This window comes from Echeneis naucrates, chromosome 14 (assembly GCF_900963305.1).
Source record: "Echeneis naucrates chromosome 14, fEcheNa1.1, whole genome shotgun sequence".
Taxonomy (NCBI): Eukaryota; Metazoa; Chordata; class Actinopteri; order Carangiformes; family Echeneidae; genus Echeneis; species Echeneis naucrates.
The window spans coordinates 20233652-20260686 of record NC_042524.1 but is presented as its reverse complement, the minus strand read 5'-3'; the positions used below and the strand labels follow the sequence as shown (position 1 = coordinate 20260686).

Sequence of the window (27035 nt, the reverse complement as noted above, 5' to 3'; positions counted from 1 at the left end):
GCTCTCTGAAAGGGTCACAGAACGTATTATTTTTAAAAATTCACTCCCAACAGTGGTAGTAAAACAGTCTAAGTGTAAAACTATAAAACAATATATGGAATAAAATTAAAATCTCTTTCATTTGGTAACACAGGGCCAGTAAATATCCAGTTGTTCGATCATCTAGCAACAGTTCAAAACAAATATCACACATATAAAGGCCAGGAAGGTCTGTTCACTTTAGGATGAGGGAAAAAAAGAATGAGGGATTATAGTCACAGTGACACAAAAATAAATATTATAAAAAAATATTCTGAGAGACATTTCAAGCTCTTTGACTTCAGACAGTGGAGTAGTTATGCAGTGTGTATAATTTTTCTTAAACAGTTGTTTTAAACTGCAGGCAGAACTGTTACTCCCATCATCAATAATCCTGGTCATTATTGAGGATTTGCAGGACGTGCATGATGTCAGCCAGTCTCATCTATTTCATAAGCTCAAAGATAAGTTGGTGACACTAGATTTATCTGAAGGAGATATAAATAATATTGGATGTCCTAAAATCAGAGGATCTTTTCCGGCCATGCAACACTGGTCCATTAAAAAGAAAAGAAAGAAGAAAGAAAGAAAAGGAGAAATCACTTTTTAAAATTCAGTTCAGCTACATTGAACCAGTTCCAATATGTCTTGGACAGATTGAATTCAGGAAAGGAATGCTTTGCCCAGTATGTACCCATTACAGAGACACTCAGGTCACTCTTTCAGTGTGAATCAGTCAGGCAACAAGTGTATGCCAATAAGCAACAGGTGTTTTCTCCAACTCAACCAACGGACATATTGGAAAATGTATGGAATACTAGCAATATTGCAGAAAATGCATTTTTTCAATCTGATCCAAAGTCCTTGGGCCTAATGTTGTATCTTTTAACATTGTTAATGCACTGGGATCAGGGAAGAGGAAGCATAAAGTCCTTGGTGTGTGCTTTTCATTGGCAAATATTGCACGACACAATAGGTCAAGAGTGGATGCAACTATCTTTATTATGTTCTAGATTTGAAAGATCTAGGAGAACACTGTTTGGACATGTGAATTGGACAGGTGTAGAGAGGCACGCTGTGTGCCATCATTGGTGACAACTTGGGATCACCCAATGTTGATGGTTTCAGTGAGAACTTTAGCAAGAGTGCTCACTTCCGCAGATTTTGTCATATTGATCATTAAACATTCTCTTCCTCTACTTTGGCAAAAGCCTCAATCAGGACAGCTGAATCATACAATGGCCACATGCAGTAATTGGTTACAGCAGGGTTAGAGTAACCTCATCTGGAGGCATCAAATTTGATTCAAAATTCAATGATCTCACTTTCTTCCATGTATGCCAACCTGTGCTGCCTCCTTTTTTAGGCCATAATCTATTTGAAGGTGTTGTGTCTTGAGATCTGTCCTTGTATATTAGGCATCCTATTACAAAGCAGAAGTTCAGTTCAGTGATGTAGAGCTAAATCACTTTTGTTACCTTGGCAGTGATGCTACCAACAAACCAAGTTATGTAAATCCTGGAGGTGAGAAACTAATTGGGCATGCTGTGCAGAAATGGGATTCTTTTTTCTTTCTTAAAATACGTCACAATTAATATGTTGCATCATACAAGCCAACATTTAAATGAATGTTAGTCATAAATTAACGGTCAGTCGTAAATTATGGAGAAGGAGAAGAAGAGGTCCAAAAAGTTCTCAAAGCAGTGTCGCAACACAGCCCAGATTGTACTTCCTTGCAACAGCATAGCTAACCCGAGGTTGAAATGAAAACAACGAACAGGGTCTTTAAATTTTTAACTGTTGTGAAATGTCGCAGCTTACCCACAACATCCCACACCGCTCGTGGATACCTCCCTCAACAGAAACAAAGCAACAATACCCCATCATAGCAGCAAGTCCCTATATCCGGCGTTACAGTTTTAACTTTGACTGGATGAGATTAGTTACATTAGAGCTTTACCTTTTCACTGTAGGAGGCTGTCTTTAATTTTAGAAAAAAAATCAAGAACAAATTTGAGAACTTTGTTTGCAAGAATACCATTTTTTTTTTTTCTTAAGAAGAAACTTACGACGGAAGTTGACAAAATACTTAAGAACTTTATTTGAGAATATTAAATTTTAACTTTTTTATTCTTCAGACAGAAGTTAGGAAAGAAATCACACTTAAAAATATTTTTTTTTTCTTGAGAAAGTTTTGTGAATCTGGCCCCTGGTATTTGCGGAGAGTTCTGCCAATCTTGATCGGGGACAATGGACAATGGACAATGATGTCTGGCAGCTGGTGTTGCAACTCAGGCAAATAGCTTAGCTGATTTGTCCTCTAAAGATAACCACTGATCAAATAGGATACTTGAAAGTTTTTATAGAAGAGTACTTACAAAGCAGAAAGGAGAGTTTTCCAGATCAGCCACTGAAACCAAAACACCATTATTTGTCTCATTGCCCAGACCTAAACATTCGCTTTGGGCCTCTTATATGTTTATGGACCCTACAATTTGAGAGTAAGCATACATATTTCAAACAGTGATCTCGCAAAATGCACATCTTCAAGAAACTCTGCTCCACTCTTGCTGAAAGGCATCAGCGTCTGCAGGCTTACCTCAGTGCTAGTTATATCATCCAACCATGTGTTGTTATTGAAAGAGGCACAGACTTTTTTATACAGGTCTACAGTGATAAGATACAACAATCAGTCGCCACTCTTAGCTTTCAGCCAACACTGAAGAACAGTGTTGCAACACATGAAGTTAGTGTTAATGGCAGGCTGTATAAAAAGAACATGAGTTGTCCTGGAGAAAAATTATGAAGGACCTGTCTTTAGCAGGATGAAATTAATTTTAATTCACAATGCTAATGCTATCTACTTTGTCACAGAAAAATGCTGTCTTGTTGATCAAGGGGTTTATTACCTCACAGTAAGTTCATGTCTGCACTGATCATAAAAGGGTTAGGTTACCTCTGCCAGAGTAAAATATGCTTGGCTTGTCAGTGATCTCACTCCACCACTTTTTTCCATTTCTATAGGATGCTGGAATCTGGAGATCTAATCAGGGAGGGCATCCTCTCTACACTTCCCAATGTTCCCATAGAGTCCCTAAACTGTATGGTGGAGAAGCTGATACAGTGAGGAGTAGAGACAGAGGAAGACCTACAGTAAGTGAGAGAACAAGACATTGAAGAGTTCCCAAAGCCCATTCAGTGGCGAAAACACAAGGTAATTAAAGTTTGTGATGTTAGTCATGTTTTTTTATTTCCAAAATAATTTCCACCTGATAACATAAAAGGAAATATAAGCAAAATAAGTACAATAACAGAAGGGTAGAAGAGCACATGGAATGTGGGACAAAAAAAAAAAACAAACACATAATGTAATGAGATAAGAGAACATGTACAGACCTGCACATGTGGCAAAGATTTCTGTTATTAAAAGTGAAAGAACACAATGTATCCTAAATACAAAAATGAGAGGGGGTTAGGGTTAGCGAGAGGTGTTACCAGATATTGATACATATTGATGTAATATTTTCCCATTCCAGATCCTGTATTCACCCTGGCCTGCAAGGGTAAACTGGGCTGACACTTTTAAAGTAAATTGGGACAAAATGCCCCCCAGTCTATTCACAGCCATCCAGAATGGAAAGAGGCCCTCATCAGCTGATAGGTGACAGATGGTCTGCGTCCTTGTTGATGAAATGCGAAAAATCTAAGTGAATCCAAGCAGAGTCCAGTGTCTCGTCATTGCAAGGGAAATACTGTAGAGTGACAGTGTTACAAGTTTCTTCTGTGTCTAATAACACAAAGAGGACCTACAGACACTTAGGGCTGCACACTGTGGCAGTTTCCACATGAGGAGACAACAGCTGACTGAAATCTTTTTGCGTGAAGGTTCCTCAGGAATGGATAGGACAGAAGTGTTCAAGCTTATGGAAGCAACATAGGGTTAGGGTTAATGATAAATGTTAATCCAGCGCCAGCTTTGGAAGACCTGAAGCAGAAATGGCCATATTTGTTTTTCCATCTCTCCAAAATTCTGGTTGTCAGTCAGTGTCAGTCAACATGCATCTGCAGGGTCAAATAACCCATTTTGTTCCTGTGTTTTCTTAAGATGTCGGCTACACCAGCCATGGTACAGTTGACAGTTCCACTGGCTGACATCCCATGTTTGACTGCTATTGCTAAGTATATGATTTCCATGTGAAAAGAAAATGGACAGCTGCATCCTTTGTTTACAAAGTGGTTGTCTAAGACTACAATTTAGACAAATGGACATTCTGGACACTTCAGACTAGGTTTTCTTTAGGATTTCCTCTTACTCGTCTGTTACCTCTTCAGTAATTGTGCTCTATAAATCAAATAAACTCATTCTACGAAAATATGACAATAATCAATCAGAAGACTTTGATTCCATTATTTCTGCCATTTCTACAAACTGTTTCCAATGTGAAACCTTTTTCTCAGGTCCAATGACACAGACAAACCAGCGATGGATGATGAGTAGAGAAAGAGAGGCACTGTGTGAAGGAATGTCCTTTGTGCTTGAGCTTGCTGCAGTCTTCTCCTCCTACTACGATTTCAACCTTCAGGATCAACATGATGCAGCATGCACACTGGAATTCATTCCACACATTTTTCCACACATACTGTACTGCACAGTTTGACTTGATTCACTTTTATTCACACATCATCTTTGTCCAATAACTTAGTGACAACCACTGGTACCTCTGACACAAGGACAGCAACTACAAACTTTACTGCTGCTTCAGTTAATTGAATGATTCTAGTTCCTTTCCCAATAATTCTTCTTTTTAACTTGATTGTTGGTGTGAATTGATACATCCCTTTTCCATGAAATCTGACAGATGCAACCTGAATTTTCTTTTTTTTCTTTTTTTTTACCAGGTACAGAGCAAGAAGAGTTGGAAGATGGTGAAAAAGAAGGCAACATCAATGAAGCCGCATGTCTGCACGCTCATCATGAAGCTCAGTGACTTCAAGTGGGACTTTGTCTGCTCTTACACACACACATACACACAAACACACACACACACATGCACAGTCTCACACAGTCACTCATTGAAACATGTATTGACTTACACTCACTCACTCATTCATTTAGTGGCTAAAACAACAGTGTCATTTCTCATTCAAACTGTTGGTTTCACATTGTTCAGTAAAAGAGTTGCATGATTGTTTTGTGTTCACTTTCCTGTAATACACTCTAGACTGCTAGACTGCGGCTAGTTTGATGTTCCTTTCTCACAAAAACAACGTTGTCAAAGGGATTACCAAACATTGTATGCATTCTTATTTAAATTAAAATCTTATTCTCTTTTTATTTAAATGTTGCTTTTTTTCATAAAAATTATTATGATTAATATAATTTTTGCTATTATGTTTATAAATTTTGAGTGCAGTAATATGCTTTATCATTGACTTCAGAATACATATTGTAGATTTTAATACAGTTCACGTACAGTAAATCTACAGTGAAAAGTTTTATAGTGCAGAAAGTGTACAGTGTATTCAGCCATACATCGCTAAGCTGCACTTCTGTCATTGGAGCTAACAGAAAGGCATAAAACTCAGATAGCCATTCTTCATTATTTAATCAATGGTTAATGTTAATCCAGTTTGCATTACTCCAAAGTCGTGCCAACACACCTCCCAGATGACAGGCAGTTTAGAAAGAGATTGGCTGCAAGCTAAAGTTCAACGCTTAAGTTTTTGCTCACATGATATTACAGCGTGTTCTTGTGATGTGAGTAATAGTTTCTCTTATGAAACTCCACCAACTCTAACAGGGCAGTTGAAGACTAGAAACAAGTAGTCTGGTCTGATGGATCTACATTTCTGCAATTCTCACTGTCTCATCCCTATTGCTAATGTTAATCATGAGCATCTCATATACAGGCATATATCAACGTTCCATGTAGGTTCAAATTCATGATGCTGTTATGACCCACACAAAACAGCACTTTCAATCTCACAAAGTTGATGCAGTTGCCATAACAGTCACATTGTAACCACTTATCTTCTACCACTTCTGCTTTTCTGGGTCGCTGGGGTGCTGCAGCCAATCCCAGACAATGCCCTAGTTGGACAGGTCAACAGTCCATTGCAGGGCCAACACATAGAGACACACAGAGTCACCAATCAACCTAGAATGCATGCCTTTGGACTGTGGGACAAGAGCAACCTGGAGGAAATCCACACAGGCATGTGAGAACTCCACACAGAAACCTCCCAGGCCTGGGCATCGAACCCACTACCATCTTGTTCTGAGGCAACAGCACTATCCACTCCTCCACTGTGCTGCCCACCACATTGCAGCCAGCTTACATATTTTCTTTCTACTGATATCACAGAGCTCAAGCACCCTGCTGCTTACCTCATCCTAACGCTGTGGCAAAGAGTCAACCAGCATACCAGAATTGAAATTCCGCCACCTGAGCAAGACAAATGCTTGTTTGTGAGGCTACGCAATAACTGAGCTCAGAAAGAGCACATGTTAACTAAAGTGAACAAGTGGAGATTTGGAGAGCTCTTTTTTTTAGTTTCAAACACAGTTTATTAATTACAGGGGCACATTATCACAGGTGAAAAACTGCAAATTTTACAATGACAATTGTAGTCAATGTAGCTATTCCAAAGCCCCCTATTTGGAGCCTCTGAGGATTATGTATTAATTAACATCCACCAATTCCCTGCATGTGCAGCATTCAGGGGACATCTGTCGGTTGTAATGGTATGTTTGTGTGTGAGTAGTGTGTTTTCAAGGGGCCTCGATGAGTCTTTGACTGATGTCCTCCAGAGTCTACGAAGCCTCATGATTACTGGCATATATTGCAGCTGACACGAATCCAAGCTTAGCAAGGCTTCCATGCTCCAAGAGGAATGTAACAGTTCGGGATAAGTGGTCAGCTTTCAATCTGACAGGAAGTGAGTGTTTGAAGGCACAAACCGCCAATTATAGGTTTTGTCTTGCTTTTAATGTCCTTTAAAATAATTTCATGGCCTTGTTCCAGTCCACATAATTGATCTACTGACAGTCTGTTTGAGAAGGTTATTGTGTCCTGGCGAAGTATCTTCTTGCAATAATTGTTCCATGACCACATTTCTTAAACTATTGAAAAATATATCGAGCATTCAAAACCCCGGTTAAGTTTTCTCTTTTTCAGAAAACAAATCATAATGCATCTATAACATTAAAGTTTATAGCTCTTGTTATTGTATTTGTCAACATTGCCTAGTTATCTGGGCTACAAATTATAAAATAGACTCCACCTAAAAAATATCATGAATATGCATATCAGGTACATTTCAAAGCATTACAAAACTGATATAGCTCTGTTGTGTAAAACGCAGTTGAATCTCTGCACCAGTGAATTCTTTATTGGTCGGCAATCAGGCACCAATTAGTTTGACCCAGTTTTATTTGAGAGTAGCCCAAATAGCTGCATATTTAACAGTTATTTTATTTTCCTTCAATTTCTTCTATTAAACCAAAACACTGCAGGTTACAGATCCTTTTAAAAAAGGCACTGTTAGCTACTGAATTTCATGATGCCCTGACCTTTGATCTATCTGGACACAAAAGTTGTCAAACCTCAGAAGAGTAGAAACACAGAAATTTAATGCCTGCTATTTTTCCAGCAATGAGGCACTTCATACATGGTGCATTTCTTTGTTCCCTATTGCGTGACACAGCCGAAAAAAAAGGGAAAAAGATCATACTTCAGATTCGACATACATTATGTGTCATGCTGATTATCAAAAAAGCAAAGGGCTGAACTCAAGCTGTCTCAACTTGACTTTTCTCTCATGGTTGCTCAGAAACTGATACCAGTATCCAATATGTTTCCAATACTGTTTCAATCACTGGAACAGGTATTTGCAAGTGAACAAGTATATACTCTGACCCTGCCCTCATGTATTTGTTCCTGTTTTCTAAAGAGATTAGTCTGAGCTATGCCATATAAAAAATATTGTAATGATGTTACTTCAATATTGGTTGAAAAATGTTTTAAATGCAATGCCATTTTTTCAAGAATAAGGATAACATTAGGGGCATAGACAGTCAGTAGAAATGTGCATAGACTCTAGGTGTGAAAAGGGAAGCTAATTCTGAAGAGCATTGAACCTGCAAAGTATCTAAAAAATCAGTTAAAGTTTAATGTCATCTCCAGGCAAATGTAAAACTGCAACCTTCTGCACATCTTGTTCTAGTCTGTCTGTTGTCTGGGCAGTGTTTCTACATCTCTAAACTAATGCAAGATTAACAAGTTAACAAGTTTCTGTTGCTGGCTTCAACATGGGTGCTCAAAATATGTTATTACAACATCTCTATTTGCTCACTTTCACAGTGTCTGGAGACATCTGGAAAGGTAATGCCACTGTGCTGAGGACTCAATCCTGTGAGACTGCCTGCACAGGAGCAGGATGCATGATGATGGATGGAAGAAACTTGTAAGTGGTGCTGAGGTTGGGACAACGTGTCACACCAGATGCTCCCTCAGGTGGCCCCAATCTAGATTTTCTATGGCCAATTCTCAAGCATCAAGCCAAGGTTATAGTTGGCTCACAGTGAAAATAAACACTTCTATGCGGCCAGTTTAGCCTGAACGTTTTGCAGGTATAAATTATGCTTATAATTATGATGAGTTATAAAAAAAGTATATAATAACAAATTAAAATGCAATTGTAAGGCTACAAAGAACATAGATAAATCTACGTAGTAGTAATTGAAGTTATCACATTTTTGGAGAAACCCCAAAATTTTATATACTGGCCAAATGATGATCAAATGAAATTTGATCCCCTTTTCCAAAGACAGTTTTATTGTAGTCATGTACCTTTCACCATGTTATATTATTCTATTATCGTTATACTTCAATCTGTATTCAAATGTGTTATTCCAGTACTCAACACAAACAGTTTTTTAGAATCCTTTGTTGTTTTGACTTGGACAAGTGTTTCCAGAAAAAGAAAAAAAAAAAAAAAACAAAACACAAAAAGTCAAAACCTCTAACCACTTTTTTTTATGAAGTCACTCTTTGGCAGAGCCATCATGAGATTTAAAGTGTTTTCTCCGAGGGGAACAAACACATGAAGGTTTTCCTCCAGCATTCTGCCTGGCATGGCTTTATTTTTGCCTTTCATCTTTGCTCTCTTATTTTATGATTGTCCCTGAAGGCAACATCAAACTTTCCCGTCCTCTTATGGATAATGGTAGGCAACTTAATAGCTACTGACAGCTCGGATCATGCACAAAAAACACTTGGCTCTGTTTTGTAAGAAATTGCTTTATGAGTTACTTTGTAAATTTTCATCAAAATTGTTAAGTGTAAAATCAAGCCAAAACATCTACTGGGAAAAAAGAGTACTTCTAGCTGTGTGTTACAATCTACCTCCAAAAAAACGTCATATTTACATGACAATTGTCATCACTGAAGTAGGGAACAATTGTATAAATCATGGTGTCTCTTTAGTTGGACTTCACGCATTTACAAAGGTTACATTCCAAGAGTTGAATAAGTCATCTGTCAGGATTTCAATCAGATTCACTGTGATGTTGTCAGTTCATTGGCACTTTTAACCACAGAGGATGTTTAAGTTTGTGTCCTCAATCCAAAAATACTGATAACAATAACCCTGATTTCCTTGGGTATAAATCTGAATGAATGCTTCCTATGGTGATGGTGCAATGAGAGGTCTGCATGTATCATAAATCAAGATCATGGAGATGATGGTGGAGAATGCAGACGCAGTGGCCCCAGTATGTGTGTTTAGTGTGTTAAGTGTGTCTCTTCAAGCGACCTGTTGTGTCTTAGCACTCAAAGCACAAAGTGTATTTCAGCTTGTCTACTGTACATCTGGGAAACTTTACTGGAGATCAGGGAAATGTCAACAAACCCCAGTCTGGACGGCTCACGTGCTGAACATCTACATGGCCTAGGATTACTCCGCCAGGACAATCTATCCCTGACCCCCCTCCGCCTGGAGAGGAGATTCTGCAGAATAAGGCTGTTGTTCCCACCTGTTTCTTCAATTTGCATAGCAGTTAAATCACTCCACCGATGATGCAATTTCACCTGCTCTCCACCCTGCCCTCACCCACCTGGACCACAAGGGATCATATGTGAGAATGCTGTTCATAGACTTCAGCTCAGCATTCAACACCATTATCCCTCAGGAACTCATCCATGAACTGACCAGGCTCAGACTCAGCATCCCATCTGCAACTGGCTGCTGGACTTTCCCACAGAAAGACCCCAAACAGTGAGGGTCAGTTCCAACACCTGTCGCACCACCATGCTGAGTAAAGGAGCACCCCTAGGTTTTGTGAGTCCCCTACTCTTCACCCTCCTGACCAACAACTGTAGAGCCAGGTTCAGCACAAACCACCTCCTAGTTTGTGAATGATACCACCATAGTGGGTCTTATTAGCAATGACAAAGGGGCCAACTACAGAAAAGAGGTGAGCCAACTGGTGCAGAAACAACAACCTTCTGCTCAACAAGGAGGTGGTCATCGACTTCAGGAGAGGCCTCGTGCAACATCCCCCCTGACCATCTATGGCTCCACCGTACAGAAAGTTAGCAGCACCAAATTCCTGGGAGTGCACATCTCGGATGACCTCTTCTGGATGGCCAACACCACATCACTGTCAAGAAAGGCTCAACAGAGACTCTACGCCCTCCGCAAACTGAGGAGAGCAAGTGCACCGGCCCCCATCGCGACCACCTTCTACCAGGGCTCCACAGAAAGGATCCTGACAAGCTCCATCACTGACTGGTACAGCAGCTGCACTGCCAACAATGAGAAGACCCTGCAGCAGATAGTGAATGCAGCTTTTCAGGATCATCGGTGTCCCACTCCCCTCCCTCACAGACCTGTAGCCACGTTATAAGAACTGCAGCTATTGCAGTGGATACAGCTATTTCTCAAAAATTGTCACTGCTCATCCGACCTCATTAGGTCTTTATGTACAAATAATATTACGCATATAATATGCACAAATTGCACATTCCCTCCTCACTCCCTGCATAGCATTGTCTTTATCCCAAATTACAATATTCCTGGCTGCTTTGGTATGTTATTTATATGTTATTGCCTATTGTCTAGATTTTTAATTTCTGACTTCTACAGCTTATTCATTTTGTAATTTTCTTTTTTCTCCTTTCTAAGTATTTTTCTCTGCTCTTATTATCTATATTCGCCACCTTATTTTCTTTGATTCCATGTTACACTGTAGAGGATACATAGAGACACAAAAGTGCAAACATAATTTCAATTACACTGTGTATCTTGTATGCACAGAACAATTGACAATAAAGTTGATTTTGACTTTGACTTCGACATTTACAGAATATGTTTCAAAAATTTGATTATCTTTAATGGGGGATTCTTACATTTTTCATAATTTTTTAAAGCATCCTTTCTATATAGCAGCACATGTTTCAATGTCAAAGTAGACAAACTGAACAAACTAAATCCTGCTACATATGTTGCGGATGAATGAACTGGGAAATTGTACCTTCTGCTTTATTGAGAAATACTGTTTTATTATCACAGCCTTAAATAAATTTGAATTTAACCAATTATGTTATAATTATAGACCGTCTATCTGTGATGAAGCACTTGCAGAATGCATTGCTTCCTCAAACATGAATGAGGTGTCTAATTAACTGTTCTATTTCACACAGACTTTTCCCCTCTACAAGACTGTGCATGGTTGACAATAGACTGTAATTTATACGCATGTACTTCACCAAATTAGAAAGAGACTGTTCATTTCTTTGGTCCCTCACCCTGTGTCCTTCACATGCTCTCAAGTTGGTAGTTTCCCTGTTGAGAGGGTTGCAATAGATGATGCCTATTCTTAGCAAGGTCATGTGGAAGCAACAGCGCCATAGGACACCATTTGTATGTCTTAATGTGGGTAACTAGCTGTGACCTAGGAGATGAAGCTATCAGTAGCAGGGAGCTAAGCATTAGTTCCATAATAACATTCTCAGTGTTTAGAGTCAGTGTTGTTACGATATAAAAAACCAGGGATAACCCAGATATGTCCTTTCACAATAGAGTTCACTGATTCTCCAGCTGCCCTCTAATTGGACTGGTGATATGGCCCACCCCCACCCAATGGATGGGGATGGGCAATGGAAAAATCAGTGAATGCATGAATATATGAATATGGAAATATTTATGAATAAAAGAGCATTTCATGTATTATCCAACCTTGTCGTCATGGCAACAGCAATCAATCTGCTGCTAGGATTAGCCTCATTTAGTTATGTTTAGTAGAAGATTGTGGTATGTAGTAAAAAACAAAAAATACTTATTGCCATGACTTGCCCTGAGAGTGCCTGTGGGCCACTTTCTGTTTTTTTGATAAAATTTTGTCTGTCCAGCAAAAAAAACTGTCACTGTCCCCTCTCCTGACTCCCTGGTGGCCATGGTGGGACAACTTATCCTGCAGGAAGTGTCTGAAACTATAAACTATTTCAAACAGAATTAATCATCAATATCCAGCACATGGAACCTAACCCTAACCCCAATTACCCTCCATCCAAATACTGGCTGGTCAACTGCTTTGGTCCCCTCTCACATGGTTGCCACGGCTTCTCACATGGTTGCCACGGCTCCTCCAATGACACGCTCACTGTCAGCACTTCCCACTCATCCACCTCTGGAGGAACCCTTACAGCTGTGCCCAACATAGACATATCCAAGCCTTGGCTCCAGATTCATAATCCTCAAATCAGCTGGCGCACAAGTTAGGTCCTCATTGGACGACGCCTGCCCTGAGCACTGCCATTGGATTTTGGTCTATTAATAGTTCTTTGACTGTTGGTCGTGGCTTCAGTTGTGCCTCTTAGTAATCAATCATGTCTCAGTATAACTTGGATAGCTTTCGAGCTTCTTCCTCCCTCAGGTTGATTGATAGCTGTCGCAAAGATGCTTTGGCTCAGATAGCGGATCACTTCAGTGTCACGTATCCCAAGCAGATTCTGAGAGGATTGCAAAAGATTGCAAAAGCCTTGTAGTGGCGGGCCTACGAACTGGTCCCTGAAGCCTACAGGCAAAAATTTTGAAACCACAGAAAAGCCTCACACCAGTCTTATGTTGAATAAGCCAGGGAAAAATGTACTTTTTTGACAAATACGGCACAGCTTGTAAATGCCAGTGATTTTGATTCCTTAAGGGAGTTGGTCTTAATGGAGGACCTTAAGAAGTGAGTGCCAGAACGTATTGTGGTGGACCTCAATGAACAGAAAGGGTCAAAGCTCTCCTCTGCTGCTGTGTCAGCTGAAGAATTTATTTTAACTCACAAGACAGTGTATTCAGTGTAGACAGTGTAAGGTACGGCGGACGGTAAGCGTGTTGCGTCATTTCCGGTCACTGGCGGTTGTGCTCTCTGCTGTGCTGCTGTGTCATCTCGTGTGTTGTTTCCACTGTTCTTCTGCTACTATTTCCTAATTCACTCGATTAATCCGACAGCAAATTATTTTCACACCAACACTAGGTTTAAAAGTCAATACCTCCCCTTTCTTCAAAGATTATAACCGGTTGTGCTCCTCCGCTAATCAAACTACCCAATTAGCAATGTCCTCCAGCTCTCTGTCTCCACTCTCTGTTCCTCCTTCTCCTCCTCTCCTCCCCTGTTCTGTGTGCCTCATGTGTAGTAATTCTTCTGCCTCCTTTTATGATAGCACCTCTTGTCATAGATTTAGGATGATGGTAGAAATGAAGGCGAAAATTAATGAGTTAGAATCCCGGCTCTGCACTTTAGATAGCCCAACTTATGCTAGTGTAGCTAGCCCCCCCCCGTAGCCAACTTAGACGAGCTCATACGGCAGCTAAGATAGTTTCCCCCCCCCCCCAGTGGCTCCCGAGCAGCCGGGATCTAGTCAGGGCGGCTGGGTGACTGTCCAAGACAAGAGGCATAGTCGTAGGCAGCAGCACCCGGTTCACCACTGACCAGTTCACGTTTCCAACAGGTTCTCCCCTCTCAGCGACACACCCGCTGAAAAGCCGACTCTATTGATTGGTGATTCTATTCTGAGGAACGTGAAGTTAGCGACACCGGTGGCCATAGTGAAGTGTATTCCGGGGGCCAGAGCAGGCGACGTCCAGTCTTATCTGAAACTGCTGGCTAAGGGTAAACGTAAATATGCTAATATTGTTATTCACGTCGGCAGTAACGACACCCCAACTTCGCCAGTCGGAAGTCACAAAAATTTATGTGGAATCGGTGTGTACTTTTGCTAAAACAATGTCGGACACTGTAGTTTTCTCCGGCCCCCTCTCCAATCGGACCAGTGATGACATGTACAGCTGCATGTCGTCATTTAACCGCTGGCTGTCGAGGTGGTGTCCCGAAAACAATGTGGGCTACATAGATAACTGGAAGTCTTTCTGGGGGAGACCTGGTCTAATTAGGAGAGATGGTCCAAAACCCTGACAATCCCGAGTCGAGACCAGGAGGCAGAGCCGCAGTTTAACATGCTCCTCTGCGCCTCAGTCAGAGTGGTCACCTGCCGAGAATAGAATACAGTATCTGTCTATGTTTAGGTCCATAGAAACTGTGTCTGTCCCCCGACCACCTAAATTTAGAAAAGTTAATAAACCCAAATTAAACAGAACAGGAGCTAAAAACAAAAAACTAACTGTAATTAAAACAGCCACAAATTCAGTCTCAAATAACACTGCGATCAAATGTGGACTGTTGAACATTTGATCATTATCATCAAAATCTCTACTAGTTAATAATCTCATAGCTGATCACCATATTGATTTATTTTGTATAACTGAAACGTGGCTGCAGCAGGATGAGTATGTTAGCATTAATGAAGCTACACCCCCAACTCATGTTAACTTTCATATCCCTCGTACCACAGGTCGAGGAGGAGGGGTGGCTGCAATATTTCAGTCAAGCCTATTAATCAACCCCAGACCAAAATCTGGCTGCAGGTCTTTTGAAAGCCTCACTCTTAGTCTTTCCCACTCGGACTGGAAAGGTGAAAAACCAGTTCTGTTAGTTACAGTATACCGTCCACCTGGTCCGTACTCAGAATTCCTATCAGAGTTTTCTGAGTTTATATCAGAGTTTACTCGTTAGTAATCGTCATACTGGGAGACTTCAATATACATGTTGATGTAGAAAGCGACAGCCTTAGTTCTGGGTTTCTTTCCCTACTAGACTCAATTGGCTTTTCCCAGCATGTGAATGAACCTACTCACTTTTACAATCATATCCTTGATCTTGTTCTAACTTATGGCATTGAAATTGACAAGCTAACAATTCTTCCCCAAAATTCTCTCCTGTCTGACCATTACCTTATTACATTTGAGTTTACTTTAATGGACTCAACAGCATTGAGGAATAAATTCAGCTATAGAAGATGTTTATCTGAAGTTACTGTGGCTAAATTTAAAGAGAACATTTGGTCATCATTCCCAACAATGCCATATCTAAATTCAAATGAGGATTTCTCCCATACGCAGGTTGATGACCTTGTGACTAGCACTATGGCCACACTGCATTCGAATCTTGATAATGCCGCCCCTCTCAAAAAGAAAGTATTCAATCTGAGGAGGATGGCTCCCTGGTATTGTTACCAAATCCATGCCTTGAAGCAGACATCAAGGACATTAGAAAGAAACTGGCGTTCCAGTAAGTCAGAAGAGTCTCACAGAGCCTGGAAAGACAGCCTAAAAACGTATAAAAAAGCTCTCCGCAGTGCTAGAAGTTCATATTACTCAGCACTCATAGAAGAAAACAAGAACAACCCCAGGTTTTTCTTCAGCACTGTAGCCAGGCTGACAGAGAGCCACAGCTCAGATGAACCAGTGATCCCCTTAGCTCTAAGCATTAATGATTTTATTAGTTTTTTTTTTTCAGACAAAATTCTCATGATCAGAGAAAGAATGTATCAGCTCTTGCCTACGTTTGATAAAAATCCCCTTCTGAAGACGGCAACTGCTGAATCAGCTGTGGCGCCTTTTTTACATCTGGAATCATTCTCACCTCCGAATCTCTCAGAGCTAGCTTCTATAGTTTCATCATCCAGACCGTCAACCTGTCTATTAGACCCAGTACCAACTGGCCTCTTTAAAGAGATCTTTTATTTAATTGAGCCATTCATTCTAGATTTGGTTAATCTGACTTTATTTCTGGGTTATGTACCTCAGGCACTTAAGACTGCGGTCATCAAACCCCAGCTTAAAAAGCCTAATCTTGATCCAGATGTTTTGGCAAACTATAGACCCATATCGAACCTTCCATTTATTTCTAAAATCATTGAGAAAGCTGTAGCAAAACAACTACACCACCATCTGGATGGGAACAGTTTGTTTGAAGAGTTTCAGTCAGGATTCAGAGCCCATCATAGCACAGAAACAGCGCTGGTTAAAGTCTCCAATGACATTCTAATGGCCTCAGACAATGGATCAGCCTCTGTACTTCTAGATCTCAGTGCTGCATTCGACACCATAGATCATAATATTTTACTACAGAGACTGGAACATGAAATTGGAATTAAAGGAACTGCACTAAAGTGGTTCAAATCCTACTTATCAGATAGACATCAGTTTGTTCATGTAAACAACAGCTCCTCCTCATGTACTGTAGTCAGTCATGGAGTCCCGCAGGGTTTGGTACTTGGACCAATACTCTTTACGCTTTATCTGCTTCCTCTAGGCAACATTATCAGGAAACACAGCATCAATTTCCACTGCTACGCAGACGATACTCAGCTGTACCGATCAATGAAGCCAAATGAAGTCACTCAGACTCAGACTGCAGGCATGTCTTTAAGACATAAAAGTCTGCATGACTGGAAATTTTTTACTTCTCAACTCTGACAAAACAGAAGTTATTGTACTCGGTCCTAAGCACCTCAGAAAAATACTATCTAATCATCTCATCAGTCTGGACGGCATTACTTTGGCTTCCAGCTCCACTGTAAGAAACTTTGGAGTAATTTTTGACCAGGACATGTCCTTTGTCCCTCACATAAAACAAGTTAGTCGGGCAGCTTTCTTCCACCTGAGAAACATCAACATCAGAAACATCCTTTCTCAGGATGATGCAGAAAAACTATGAATTTCTATCTTCTAGGCTAGACTACTGTAACTCATTACTATCTGGATGTCCAAACAAATCTCTAAAAGGTCTTCAGTTAATTCAGAACGCTGCTGCACGAATATTAACAGGAACTAGGAAAAGAGATCACATCTCTCCCGTGTTAGCTGCTCTTCATTGGCTGCCAGTAAAATATAGAGTAGAATTCAAAATCCTTCTTTTAACGTATAAAGCTCTTAATGGCCAAGCTCCATCATATCTCAGAGAGCTCATAGTTCCTGACTGTCCTAGCAGGCCACGCCGCTCTCTAGATGGAGGTTTACTTGTGGTTCCTCGAGTCTCCAAGAGTAAATCTGGAGGCAGATCGTTCAGTTATCAGGCTCCTCTTCTATGGAACCAACTCCCAGCATCGGTCCGGGGGGCGGACTCTTTAGTAACTTTCAAGACCAGGCTTAAAACTTTCCTGTATGACAGAGCGTACAGTTAAAAAGTCCTCTACTCTTTAGGTATGCTGCTATAGGCCTAGGCTGCTGGGGGAAGGACTGAGCTTCTCTCTCTCTCTCTGTCTCTGTCTCTCTCTCTCTGTCTCTCCCTGTCACCCTCTCTCCCCCTTTCTCTCTAACTCCCTCCTTGCATGCGCTGGTAAAAACCATCCTTCTTAAAAAAAAAAAACAAACAAAAAACAACAGTTTGCCATTAACCAAGCGCGCATCCCAGATCTCTGCTTTTGTAACTCCTGACTACTTCCTGCAGTATACCGTTATGGACTTCAGTATTTGCAACGCTCCAGCCACCTTTCAGCATCTCATAAACTCTGGTCTGGCTGGCATATGAAACGGTAACCCATATTTGTATGATTTGATTGTGTATACCACCACTTGGGAGGAACACCGTTCAGATCCTGGAGCAGATATTCTCTCTCCTCATCACTAACTTGGCTAAATGTGAATTAAGAAAGGCTACAGTCACATACTTGGTGAGGCTGGTGGGGCAGGGAAAGGTGCGCTTGGTGGAAGCCAAGGTTTTGGCCATCTCAGAGTTCCCTGTGCCCTCCACAAGGAGAGCCCTGCGCCAGTTTTTTAGGATAGACCACCCATTATCTTGTTTTTCATGAAAGTTCGACAAGCACCAAACCAACTATTCCTCCACTGAACTTGCCTTATTGTGGACACTCCTCCATTTTCAAGTGTACCTCGGGTCCAGTCCTTTGCCAGTAACAGTATTTACTGATCATAACCCACTGACTTTTCTATTCCATATGGATAACCACAACAAGATGCTGATGCAGTGGGCTCTGCTCGTACAGGACTATAACCTGCAGATAAAAAGAGGTCAGAAAATGTATTGGCTGATGCACTGTCCAGGTTGTACTAAGTATAGTGGGCAGTATAGTTCTCGGAAGTATGTGTATGTATGTATAACTTAGAATATTAGTTTAAAACCTATGGGTTTAATCTGCTCTTCCCACATTATTGAGAGTAATTTTCCTGTCTGCCAAGTTACTTGATGCTCCACCTCCTCTGTCCTGATTGGCACGTGTGGCCTCCCCGCCTATGGCAGCTCAGCCCTCACCTCATCTGGATTCCTGATTGGTGTGGCCTGTATGCAGCTGGCCAAACCCAGCCGCCCACGTAGGAGCCCTCTGATACAAAGCCTCTCCCAGCCTATCAATCTGGGTGTTGACTGTTAGTGGCAGCTCACCTCTGAGAGATATTAGATCTTGGGTGCATTGTGCCATATTCAATCTCTTGAGTTGTGATTTGGGGGTAGTAGCCTACGAGACTTTGTGGTGCGGCTGGTTTCTTTGTGAAATACCAGGGGGGCGCTGATTCAGGTGTATTTTAGTTTTCAGTTAACATTGGTAGCCAGCATTTGTTTTCCCTTTTTATTTGAGTTAGTTAGACCATGAAAATGTGTAGCTCTTAGAGAGTCCTCCTTTTCTTATGTCCTGCCCAACCCCTCGGTTTGTTTTTGAATCCTTGTAAAAAAATTTTCTGTAGGATTTAAGTTGCAATAAACTACTTTTCCTATTAACAACTGGGTTTTTGTGTTGCTTCCCTTTCCCCTACGAGCTTGGTTGTAAGACAGGATAATGAGTGGAAGACTGTTTTTAACTTTCCGAGAGGACATTTTGATTACCTTCTCATGGCCTTTGGCCTAACTAATGCTCCCGCTGTCTTCCAATCTCTAGTGAATGACATTCTACAGGGCGTGCTAAACAATTTTGTCTTTGTGTATCTAGGTGACATTTTGATCTTTTACGCTGATGAGCAGACCAAGGTCCAGCATGTATGTTTGGTGCTAATCACTTCTTTGAGAAGTGTGAATTTCATGGAGCCCCTGTCTCCGTCCTCGTTTTCATCATTGTGGAGGGCTCCATGCAGATGGACTAGCTAAGTTGCATGCAGAAACTGACTGGCCTAATTAGGGTAACCGCAAATAGGTCCATCGTTTTCTAGTTTTTTCCTAAGAACTTAGTTTACATCAAGACTCCCGGCTGGTGAGGTCAACAGTGTTCTTTACTTGATTTAACTTCACTCTCTCTTACCATCCTGGATGTAAGAACCTTAAGCCTGACACCCTATCACATATCTTTGATACTGACACATCTACCAAACTCCTGCAAACTTCTGCATCCTTGCTGCTTTGGCGGTTAGGGTTAGGGTCCTGGGGAGTCAAAGTCAACGTTAGAAGAGCGCTAAACCAGATCGAGGTACTGGTCGAGTGCCCTCGAACCACCTCTTTGTCCCTGTCCCTGAGTGTACACCTCTTTGTTTTCCTGCTATTCTGTTTGCAAGAGCACATTCGTTGTTTGACAGTTTTGGTGGCCCGTTGTGGGGGGTGTATGTCGCTGTGTGCCCAGTTTATGCCCACAACAAGCCTTCTAGACACCCCAAAGGACAAAGGACACAGCTGAGGCGATGCGCCAACATGTTTTTTGCCTCCATGACTTCCCCTGAGACATCATCTCTAACCCTGTCGTCATCAGACTCAAGCTCCCCAGGTCCATAAGAATTCACTCCACCTTCCATTTTAGCCAGCTCAAGCCCTCAATGACGGCTTCCTTGTCCCTAATTCCAGACACTCACCTCCCCACTGGCTCATCGACAGCATCCCAGTATACAGTACATAGTTTAGAAACTCCTGGTTTTTAGATATGGTGGCTGTGGCTGCCAGTACCTTGTGGACTGGCATGGCTATGGTCCTGAGGAGAGGTCATGGGTCTCCTCCAAGGACATCATGGACCCCGACCTCATCCGTGAGTTTCACCACAAGAACCCTGACAAGCCTGGGACGTCAGGGGAGTTACTTAGTGTGCCGCTTCCTGTTTTATTTTGATATTCACGTTCTGTCTCGTTTCAGGTCACCTTACTTTCAGTTCCCTGGTGTTTTCCGCTCCTGGGATTGCCCTAATTTGCCTCACCTGTGTCTTTCTAATCACCTTCCCCTGTCTATATATACCTCCTTTCACCCTTTAGTTTTTTGCTGATCATGTCTCACATTCCAGCACTCTTTGTCGTCTCTCGTGTTCCTGGTTTTCGACCCTGTTTAGAGCTTTTGGACATGTGTTTTGCGTTCTCCCTTTGTGTTTCTGCCATGTGGACTGGCCACTTGTGTACCGAACACAGATTACAGGCTCCTCGTTCCTCTTCAGTACACTTCTTTAACAGAAGGCAGCCTTTTTTGTCATGGTTACATTATAAGGACACACTTAAAGTTGTGGGGTGGATGAAACAAATGACTGCACATTTCAAACAGATATCAAAGAATCAAATAATGTTGACATGAAAGAAGTGAATGTTTGAATGAAGAGATGAGTTGATGACAAGCGATTGTTCAGAAAAAAAAACTGCATCACTGTGTTTTATTTGTGTGAAGAGACCCAATCAGTGCACTGGGATTGTACAGTGGTGTTACAGTTGGGCTCTTTCCTTCTCAACTGCCCTATGGCAGTGTACAGAGGGCCCTGAATACGGCATGGATAAATTCACTGTCATTTAGCCATCACATTACTGAAGGAATTAATATCAATTAGCGACAATTAACATCTCATAGTTTTTTTTTCTCCTCTCTCTCTCTCTCAGTCCTCATTCTGTAGGTACCTCTACTGCAGAGCAGCATATAACACTAATTTTTATACTAATGAAGCTTATTGGTGCTATTATTTTCAGAGGGGTCCATCTAACTGTAATCCAATAGTACATGCTGCTGTTTTTGTGGTTGGAATTAATATTTAACAGTAATAATATAACGGTAATAATTCTTATCACCCTCACAGTCAAAATTAAAAGTCAGTTGCATCAGTCAGCACAATAATTTTTTTACATTCCACATACAGACAACAGCTTTCACTTTCACCACGCAACCATGGAAAGTGTTGTCGCAGCTGAAGTAGATGATACACAATATAGATAACAAAAGAATCATGCATCTGTATGACTGTAATGTGTGCTGATGTCTGTCCATTAAAATAAACCCAGTCTGCACTTAAGCTACTCTTTAGGATCAACCCTAAACATTTTTAATATATAATATACATCTGCCTGCCTCTAATACATTGCATTAACCCCAAGAAAACCCTTCAATTTGGAAGCACTTGAACAAACCAATAGAACTGTTGTCATTTCCAAACCACCTCCTGCATTGTGCATATTTCAGAAATGCATGCTTATTATGGTATCCAACTCTATATTTGTACATGAAGAGTCTTATCACTATAATGGGTAAACCAACAACCAACAACCAACATGTAAACCATGTAGAGAAATGTGTCTTATTTTTCTAAAAACAATTTCTGCCTGCCTAAATAACATTGAAATGCACAATCAAAAACATCTGTCTTCAACTCTTAAGCTGCAACAGAAGACAGCATGTGATGTTTTCATTCTGACATTGAATGTAATTTTTCAAAAGAAACTACCTCTTCCTTTTATCGCCCTTTTTTAATTTTTTTTTTAGAAACACCTGCACGCACACATTTTCTTCTGCTAGTGCCTTCTCTGGCGTCAGCAGGCAGTGTCAGAATATTGTTCTTCCTGGAGGGCAACATTCCAACAAATAGCGCGCCATTCATTTTTTTTGTATAACTCTGTGAATGGCACATATCAGGAGACTAATCACAAGTTGACAGCATCTGTCTGTGCTGTTGTGTGTCAGTCAGATTTGACATACAATTTTTTAAAAGATCAACCTTCAAATGTCATGTAAGCTTTTTGGCTCACAAACTATTTCTCGCAACTCAAGATCGTGAACTATGAAAAAAATATTAATCAACAGAAAATATAAATAAAAATAATGCTCCGTACGAATAAAAGATGACTTCTTATAAACCTGTTAGGAAAATCAAACGAAGGGGTTTATGCTGATACCCTGAGGCTTTTTAGGCAAACAACGTTGTGTTTAGTGTGAATAAACACATCCGGTTTCCTGCTTCCAGTCATGAAACGTGAACCAAGATGACATTTTGAAAATTGACTCAGTGAGAATGATAATTTCTTTGATGGGGCTTCAGGGCTATACTTAAAGCAGCTGTGATCAATATTTTGTTACAAACTATATGGCTATATGCAAATAAAACATGAAAGGGGTCACTTGTGATTAATTTTTTTATCAGCCTTTAGTGCCCCTCAGCTTATGTAGCCATAAGACAGTTTGAAACCACTGAATGCTGTTTTTGGGTGCGGCAGCTTTTAAACTGATGCCACTTTTCACAACCTGATCAGCAGGAGGCATAAGACACAGTTTGGGACCAGCTGTCAAATACTTTGCAGCATTGAGCTGTTGAAAAGGCTCAAGAGGTGGTCGACCACAAAAGCTGAGGTAAAAAAGAGAGGAAACACTGCAAAAGGTAGATGTACTGTAGTTATATTGAGCCCTTCTAGTCTGACCACTCAAAGCTCCTTATAATGGAAGCCTTGCTTGTCCATTCATGCAGTATCCCTACATACACATGAAGTAGTTCTCTAACGACTTTACCAAGGACGCCTCAAGGTGCAGAATGAAGGTGCTTGGATTCAAATGATAGCATTGCCCTGAACCACACACTCACTGCTGGGCTGGAGGCACAACTTTTTATGAAGAATTATATTTTCCAATATTTCTGTGTGTATGATTTCAGCTGTTTGCCTATGTACACACAATTGCTATCAACTTTTAGAGCAGCCTACTGTTGAAATTTTTTAATTAATCATGGACATTGCACATACTTATTTGAAGCTGTTACATTAATATGTATTTGAATATCTGAATATTCAAATACATTTTAATATACCTAATAATGTGACAATGCAGTTTTTTAGCTGTATCGGACTGATAGTACCCCTATACCTCGCCACCATAACAATGCATGGATAAGTTTTACTCATGATGGTTTACTCATTGATAGGATTTGCTTAAGAGGACTAAACTAGGCAGATAGATGTTTTATATAGATGTTTTAAAACTTTACTTGGTATACAAACCACATAATGTAAAAAGCACAGTGTCTATTCCTTTAGCATGAAACAATAAAAAATCTGTAAAAGTGAAGGCAGCTGTCACATAACCACAGTCTTTATTCTTGCAGTTATGAAAGTGCATATACAAAGGTCCATTCTGGCAATGTTTCACTGTGACTTACAGTCAGCAACAAGACAGCAGCCTTATAGGCATTGTAAGTTTGTAGTAATTTGGAAAGCATAGGCACAAAGTGACATCTGAGAGAGTGTACATTCCCAACCTGTCCACTTTAATGAGCCTTAATGGGCTGAAGGGATCCATATTGCATTGTACCCTGAACAAACTGTTTTCCCCAACTATATATCTCCTAATCCTTTCAGTGGCCCGCAGCCAGAGACAGTGGACAGTGCTGAATAATTTATGTAGACCTCACTGAACTGAAATAGGCACTGCAGTGCACAAAATAAAGGTGAGGCTTAAATTGACGCAGTACATATATTATGTGAATGACCTTAGAGACAACACATTTATGGGCTGCTACTCTCTGCACAACTCTCACTTTTACCACCATCTCAATTGGAGTATTTACTGGCAAAGAAACCCCAGCGCTTTCCCAAGTTCAGTTGTAAGATGGCAAGCAGATTCACATTAATAAGGTTTCAGTTTACATTTTGCTTATCAACTCCAGGGTGAAATTAATGAGTGTAACATGAATATTGCTCCTCTATTTTCACGTCTTTCCTGTTTGCCAGAGCCAATTCTCTCCTGTCACTTTTCATGGTGAAAAGTGACACACATTTCTGCTTCATCAGCTGTTACAACATACTTGCTCATGTTCCTGACACCGCGCAAGTGTGGAAGTTTTAAATGATATTGCCATGAAAACCAACTATCAAATGGCAGAAGGCAGGCAACATTGCTGATATAAAATTTTCAAAAAATGCAATTTAACATGGGGTTGAAGGCTGCTTGCTTTTCTGCGACACTAACCGACATGAATACTATATTCTCTAAGGGAACACTCCATTATCACTGGTGACAAACATGAAAGGCAAATGGTGAGGAACTAGTCAGGAAAATGCCACTCTGCAGGGGAAAAGAAAAAAAAAAAAAAAAACAACAACAACATGGACTTCTCTGGCTGGCCAAATATCTCCCACTTTTCATTAGGGCAATTCCAAGCTTTGATAACCTGTTATTTTCCATGCTGACAATGACACACACACACAAACAAATGCAGCATATCATGCTCTTTGATTATGGATGCCTACAGCTAACTTTGTGGTAGTGTGATTCTATTGGTTTATTTGCCATGGCCCTTCCACCTCTTTACTTTCTTCTAAAGGGGCAGTTTTTAAATGCATGCAATGCCCTCAATGAGTTTTCCTTGCATTGAGCACATAAAAAAAAAAAAAGTCTTTTAGACAGTGTTTATATTATGAAAAAAAGAGTTTAAGTGTTTTCTTTTTATTTTCATGACTTCTTGCAGAGTTTCTCCTCTCCATGTCACACTCTGTGATTCTGTAAAGATACCAAATTTTTAGTGCATTTGACTTTTACAAGCCCCTGTTATAAACACACTAATTGCAATGTTGTCTGTAATAGATAGAAATGTACATATATACATATATACAAAATGGTGCGATGATGAAACATCTGACACTGGCCTTTATTAGGAATTTTGACAGGTTAGGAAAGCCTGTTTCAAAATCATGTATGCATTAAACTTATCACTGATGTTGAAGTACCTGGTGAGCTGCAGTAATTAGTCTTTACCTATGAGCTAAAGGCTGAAGTTAGTGATAAAACAACAACGATATTACCCATGTCCGTCTACAGCTTTAATAGATAATATCAATTTAATAAGTTTTTGTTAATGCTTATGGCAAGTGCTTGTGATAAGTGTTCATTTCTCCCTAAAAGCCCCAGAGTGAAACACAGAAAGTGGGCCTGCAAATGAACAGAAACACACCTTAACACACCTTAAAATATTCTTGTATTATTGGGTTATTTGCAATAGGAACAAAATTGTTTGTATGATTGTATTTTTTTGAACTAATAAAATATGCATGATTGAGTTTAGAAGTAAACAAGTTGGACTCCACCTTTGATTTGGGATGGGCACTGATGATGTTGACTTTGTCATGATGAATTTAGATTGCTGTAAAAAGCTGTACATCATCATCTAACATAAAAAAGTATATAATATTGTAGCTAATCTCTGTAAAGAAAAGTGTGGCTACTAGTTTCAAAGGCTTAATAACTGATTTATCTAGCTATATTAGCTTGCTGCTACACTGGCTTGCTAGATTCAATTCACTGTTATTTTACTGGAAATCTGTACATCATGTAACATCATTGATGTTACATCATTTCCATTATTCACTTACTTTTTTAGCATGGTTTTTAAAAGCAGTTAATCAGGCCAATTGATTTTGAATTCTTTGTCCATAGCCATAAAAAATGTCTTGTAGTAAAATTAAAAACAATGTCCTAATTTACTTGGAAGTTTGTAAACATTAAAATTATTTAAAAAATATATACATTTACTTTTATAATAAGACAGTAGTGGTCTGTAAAGATGTAATTTCCTGCTGACTACTTACTACATATAATGGAATTGAAACTGTACATATTTTTAATCAAATCAAATCGAATCAAATGTATTTACTTAGCGCCAAATCATACAAAGTTACATCAAGGCACTTTACACGTAGAGCAGACCAAACTCTTTATGGAGTTATTAATGAGACCCAACATATCTCTCCAGGAGGAAGCACTTGGCGACAGTGGCAAGGAAAAACCTCCTTTAAGAGGCAGAAACCTCAGGCAGAACTGGACTCGAGGGGGGGGGGGGGGGGGGGGCGGCCATCTGCCTCTACTGTTTGGTTTGAGAGATGTAGGTGCGGGGAGTGGAGGAGAAAGACAAAGAGTCAGTGAGAGAGACACAGTGAGAACTAGCATGAAGGAGAAGAGAGGGGCCCTCGGTAGAGGGATGGAGAGAGAACAAAAACTGGAGGGGAGAAGATGCCATGGAAAATAAAAATGAAACATACAGAAAACATACAGTGACTGCAACTTCGTTGCACAAATGGGAAGAAAAAACAAATTTTTAACAGAGTTGATTGAGGGCATCTTACTAAAATTCAACCCATTACAGAAACATGGAACTGGGCTCAGGAACCAAAGTTCTCTTACAGAACAAGTGGTCATTTAAGTTCTTTTTGAAAGTAATTACAATGCACTTCAAAGAAATGGTTTATGAGGAGGCCATGGTATTGGGATTAAATATTGCTGAGCCAGTTGATGAAGAGAATGCTGGGGTGATGGAGAGCATCTGTGCTGTGAGATGCCGATTCTGCCGGCTCTAGATAAAGTGGAGGGAGAGAGGACCAGCTGTGCTCTAAGCATTCATACCATGTTGGAGGCTGACCATCTAATCCTATGGAGAAGCGGCGCATGACTCACACCACTAAAGATTCAGTGGGAA

General features: G+C 40.4%; 1 protein-coding gene across 4 annotated transcripts in view; it reads right to left on the bottom strand.

Annotated features, from left to right (window-relative positions):
• The window catches only part of opcml (opioid binding protein/cell adhesion molecule-like), a 325179-nt gene that overhangs the window by 30426 nt on the left and 267718 nt on the right, over positions 1–27035 (bottom strand). The window lies entirely within an intron of this gene.